Consider the following 6000-nt stretch of genomic DNA (forward strand, 5'->3'; position numbering starts at 1 on the left):
GATACTTTGTCCCAGCACTTGTGGATACATAGACCAAGGGTTGGTTTTTATTTAAAAAAAATTTGTGGAACGTATTTTCTTGATCATACATCACGGGACACAGGAGCTTCATTACATAGTGGGTTATATAGGCACCTCTAGGGATTGGACACTGGTTAACCCCCTATTAAGGAGAATTCCTCCCCTATATAACCCCTCCCATATGGGAGGCACCTCAGTTTTTTCGCCAGTGTCTATGGTGGTTGGTCACGTAAAACATGTGCTCTGAAGAAAGCTCTGTGTAGGTCCCTGCGGGAGCCTAAGGGCTACAACAAACCAGATCCATATCTCGGGCCGATATTTTGACTCCCAAGATGGTATGGTACCCGGGCCTCGACATCCGAAGAAATTAGGTTTTGCCTGTAAATCCTCTCCTATTGGGAGACTGGGCTCTGGGAAAACCAGACTTGGTGTACTATTTACATAGTGGCATGAAAGTTTCTGGCAGAGTCTTTTACAAGGTCCAGGTAGGAGGTTCTGCTGAGAAGGAACCCCAAAAAAACCTGAAGGTTGGCACAACTCTGCCGGCCGTGATGGTTGAAGGCTGGAATCTGGCTGTTTTCAGCAATTCCTGCGGCGAGGACAGGTAAGGGAAGTTAATCCTATATAAATGTATATTATGGATTTCTTCATTGAGTAGTTGTTTGTCTTACCTGGTTTCCACCACTAGAGGGAGTAAGAGCAGCCTGATGCATACTTACATGCCTTTCAGATACACACCCTCAGTGAAGCCTGGTTCTCCCAGAGGACTCACGTCTCCACTGCAATCCCTGCCACAATAAAGGTAATACAGGGGTCCCACGAAGTCTGGGGGTCCCGCGCAGCTCCGATGGTGGTCCCCGTACCCCCTGGACGTCCGGTGGTCCTCGTGCACATGCGCTAGGTGCGCTCCCGTGCTAATGGAGGGGGTGAGTGTGGTTGCGAGCCGTGCACGTTGGTGTGGACTGTGCTGTACTGCGCAGGCGCCAGACGGCAATTTAAAAAAAGCCGAGAGCACCAGGGGGCTGTAAGTGGAGACACAGGAGCTGTGGGCAGTAAGCATCCCAAGGGATTGGATCCAGGCAAACCTAAGACACCTACTCAGCATCAGGTTGTGCATTTTAAGCATATATATTTATTGTGAGATTTTTAGCACAACAGTGATTGCACTTTGTACCAGTACTTCTGCTTTGTAGCTTAGGACTATGTCTGCTTGTAAGAGGGTCTCGGGGGGAGGTAACAAAGGCACTGGTAAATCACCGCCTAGGTCTAGGGGTTTTAAAAAAATGCCTGTAGGTTACCATCCCCCCCTGCAAGACTGGAGCCAGCCTCACAAGATGAGTCAGTGCCCCTGTCAGGTTTTGCAGCCTCTCCTAATGTCTCAGCCCCAGTACAGTATATGTCACTGAGGACTCCCTTAGGGCTACATTGGAGGATTTTGAAGGGAGAATCATGAATTTTATTTCAGCTTCCCTGAAAGATAGCAGGAAAAGGGGTAGATCCCCTCCCTCTGTTGAGATTCCTCTCTCAGATGACACTTCTGAAAATGAGGAGAGATCCTTATCTTGGGACAGGGATCATGAGCAGTCGGATGAATCAGAGGAAGAGGAGAGAGTCCCCTCCTCCCAGGTGCTCAGAAAACAGGTGCAGTATTATACTGAATTGGTGCGTACCACATTCAGAAGGCCTGCTGTTGAGGTCGCTACGTCCTCTGTTTCTTCCCTGGGAATCAGGCAAATCCCACAGACCTCCTTTTCCTTTCCAATTCATCCCTTAATGGATAAATTGTTGTATGAGGATTGGGGACATCCCGATAAACTGTTTGCTCCTCCTAAAAGGTTTTCTATGCTTTATCCTCTGGAGGAAAGTTTTGCCAAGAAATGGGGGGTCCCATCTGTCAATGCGGCTGTTTCTTGCGTGAATAGAAACCGGACCTGTCCTTTGGATAATGCTCGGATATTTAAGGATCCAACTGATAAGAAGCTGGAAACCTTATTGAAATCCTCCTTTTCCATGACCGGCACAGTAGTGCAACCTACAGTCGCAGCCGTGGGGTTGTGTCAGTCCCTCAAGGAACAAGTTAAGCAGATGCTTGGCCTCCTTCCCAGTGAGGAAGTGGAGAACTATGCAGAAATACCTAAAATTCTGTGTTTTATGATTGATGCGATTTTGGATTCTGTCCAACAAGCATCTTGTTTGTCTCTCCTTTTGGTACACATGCGAAGGGCCCTATGGCTAAAAAATTGGGCAGCTGAGCTATCATGCAATAAGCATTTGATTGGGTTCCCGTTTAAGGGGGAACGTTTATTTGGAGAAGAATTAGAGAAGTTCGTCCAAAGAATTTCAGGGGGTAAATCTACTCTCCTTCCAATCAAAAGGAGCAAACGTCCATCATTTAGGCGTTCTCTCTCTCCCGAAGCATCAAGCTCTAAGCAGTGGCGACGGCCTTTTCAACCTCCCCCTACAGGAAAGGCTCAAGGCCGGGCCCAGGGGCAGGAAAAGACTTGGGGGCGAAAGCCTGCCAAGCAGAGCCCAAAAGCTTCCTTGTGAAGGGGTGCCCCCGCCCGGCCGAGTGGGGGAAAGCTCCTGCAGTTTGCAGAAGCCTGGCGGGAAGAGATCCGGGACAAGTGGGTAGTCTCCTCGGTATCTCTGGGCTACAAGCTAGAGTTTCAGGAGATTCCACCTTCTCGTTTTCTAAGGTCAAGGATCCCCAGGGATCCAGTAAAGCAAAGACCGCTATTCCTGGCCTTAGATCACTTACTATCCCAGGGGGTGATAGTGGAAGTGGACCCAAAAGAACAGGGTTCAGGCTTTTACTCAAATCTCTTCACCGTTCCAAAGCCAAATGGAGATGTCAGACCTATCCTGGATCTGAAGGATCTGAACCGGTTTTTACGCATCCGGTCCTTCCGAATGCAGTCAATGCGCGCTGTGGTCTCCTCCCTGCAAGGGGGAGAGTTTATGGCATCAATAGATATCAAGGATGCATATCTTCATGTGCCAATATTTTCCACACACCAAAAGTATCTAAGGTTCGCGGTACAGCGGCGCCATTTTCAATTTGTGGCTTTGCTGTTCGGGCTCGCTACGGCTCCTCGAGTCTTCACAAAGATTCTAGACCCTCTCTTGGCAAACCTAAGAGCTCAGGGTATAGCCGTCATGGCGTATCTTGATGATGATTGATGATGAACAGTAGCGCTCCTGAACCACAGTGTTACCAGAACACTAGACCTCCTGGAACGCCTAGGTTGGATTATAAACCTAGAAAAATCATCCCTACAGCCTGCTACCAGGTTGGATTACCTGGGTATGGTCATCGACACCACTCAAGGCGGGGTGTTTCTACCAAGGCCAAAGGCCTTGGCCATTGGGGGTCTGGTGCGCCTAATTCTGGGCAGAAGATCTTCCCCATTCGGTTGTGCATGAGACTGTTAGGTAAAATGGTCGCCTCCTTCGAGGCCGTTCCATTCGCTCAGTTCCACTCAAGGCCTCTGCAAAGATGCATCCTTGCGGCGTGGAAAAGGAAGCCCCAGGCCTTGGATCTTCCTATGTGTCTATGCCCAGGGACACGCAAGAGTCTCGTTTGGTGGTTACAAACCGAGAATTTGCTGAAAGGCAAAACTTTTCTTCCTCTTCCATGGAAGATTATTACGACAGATGCCAGCCTGACGGGCTGAGGAGCAGTGTTGGAGGAAACGTGCTCGCAGGGGAAATGGTCTGCGATCGAGAAGCTATTGCCCATAAATGTCTTGGAAATCCGGGCAGTTTATATGGCTCTCATAAAGTGGTCTTACAGACTACGGGGTCTCCCTGTTCGGGTTCAGTCCGACAATGCCACAGCAGTGGCCTATATCAATCACCAGGGTGGTACCAGGAGGCTGGTTGCACAAAAAGAGGTGAATCGCATACTTGCCTGGGCAGAAAGGTATGTTCCATCCCTTTCTGCAGTCCTCATTCCAGGAGTGGAAAATTGGCAGGCGGATTTTCTGAGCCGCCAGCAGTTGTGCCCAGGAGAATGGGCTCTGCACCCCGACGTGTTTTCAGAACATATGTCGCAGGTGAGGTACTCCAGACGTAGATCTGTTTGCATCCAGATTCAACAGAAAGCTGGACAAATTTGTGTCAAGGACAAAAAATGTTCTAGCTCAGGGGTCGGATGGTCTGACAGTTCCCTGGGATCAGTACAATCTAATTTATGCCTTCCCCCCCCGTGCCCGCTTCTGTCACGGTTCCTGGGAAGAATCAAGAGGGAAACAAAGTCGGTGCTTTTGGTAGCCCCGGCTTGGCCCAGGCGACCTTGGTACGCAGGGATCATTAAGTTGGCAGTAGGCAGGCCATGGATCCTTCCTCTCCGGCCAGATCTGCTCTCACAGAGTCCAATTTACCATCCTGCTTTACGCAGTCTGAATTTGACGGTTTGGCTGCTGAGACCCACATTCTGAGGGATCATGGGCTTTCGGGACCAGTCCTTTCTACTCTGGTCAATGCCAGAATGCCGGCCTCCAGGCTTATTTACTACAAGATCTGGAAGACATATGTTTCCTGTGTGAACTCAGGGAATGGCATCCTAGAAAGTATGTCATTAGCAGGATCTTGGCCTTTCTCCAGTCAGGCCTAGAAATGAATTTGGCCGTAAGCACTATCAAGGTGCAGATTTCGGCCTTGTCAGTGTTTTTTCAGAAGCCACTTGCATCACATTCCCTGGTGCGGGCTTTCATCCAGGGGGCCATGCGGATAAGACCGCCAGTCAAACCTCCGGTATGCCCATGGGATCTGAATTTGGTTCTCTCAGCTTTGAAGGGGCAACCATTTGAACCTTTGCATCTGGCTTCATTAGTTCTTTTTGACTAAAAAAATTGGTTTTCTTGGTACCCATTTCCCCGGCTAGGAGAGTGTCAGAGCTAGCAGCTCTCTCCAGCAAGGAACCGTATCTAATTATTCATAAGGACCGGGTGGTAATGCATCCCAACAGGTCCTTTCTGCCTAAGGTGGTTTCGGGATTCCATTTGAATCAAGATGTAATCCTACCATCCTTTTTTCCAGACCCACAGTCCGCAGAAGAAGAGTCTTGGCCCACTTTGGATGTGGTAAGGGCAATCAGTATCCATCTTCAGGCAACTGCTCAGATAAGGAAAACTGATTGATTATTTATTTTGCCGGAAGGCCCTAGGAAGGGCCAGGCGGCATCAAAATCCACTCTCTCAAGGTGAATTAGACAGATTATTTCTCAGGCCTATAGTGTTAAAGGGAAGATCCCTCCTTTTCAAGTGAAAGCGCACTCAACTAGGGGTGTAAGTGCTTCTTGGGCAGTGCATCACCATGCCTCCCTGGCTCAGATCTGTAAGGCTGCAACTTGGTCATCAGTCCACACATTCACCAGATTCTATCAGGTGGATGTCAGAGGGTGTCACGTACCTTAAGGCAGAGCCCAGAATGCAGGGAGCGGCTTCTCATAGACCTCTGACTCGGGAGACCCTGGTAGTGATGACAGGGGCTCGGGAGCACAGAGGGGCACAAGTGCCTGACTGGACAGTTGATGTAAAGAGCAGAAGACCGATGATGGTGGAGGTGTCCTGTAGTCTAGCAGCGGAATGTAGGCAATGGAAGGTTCAGCAGACAGCAGAAGGATTCCTGTGGTCCGGCAACGGGATACAAGTGGTCGCAGGGTACAACGAACAACGGGAGGAGTTCTGTAGTCCGGCAGGGAATGCTGGTGCAAACTGAATACAGCGGGAAGTGCGTAGAGTCCAGTAGTCCGCAGCAAGAGGTAGAAGGCAACAAAGCGCAGAGGGAGTAACAGCCGGGTACGGGGGTAGACTGGGAGGTGTCCTGTAGTACAGCAGCGGTAAACAGGCAACTGACAGATAACGGATGGTGTAACAGTCCAGGTCAGGCACAAGCGAGCAGATCAGGTACAGAAACGGAATCAAGAAGAGTAGTCGGGTACAAAGCCAAAGTCGGGGGCAGGCAGCAAACAGCAGA

The sequence above is a fragment of the Lithobates pipiens genome, unplaced genomic scaffold (genome assembly GCF_037356315.1).
Source record: "Lithobates pipiens isolate NorthernLeopardFrog02 unplaced genomic scaffold, aLitPip1_a1.2 Scaffold_25, whole genome shotgun sequence".
Taxonomy (NCBI): Eukaryota; Metazoa; Chordata; class Amphibia; order Anura; family Ranidae; genus Lithobates; species Lithobates pipiens.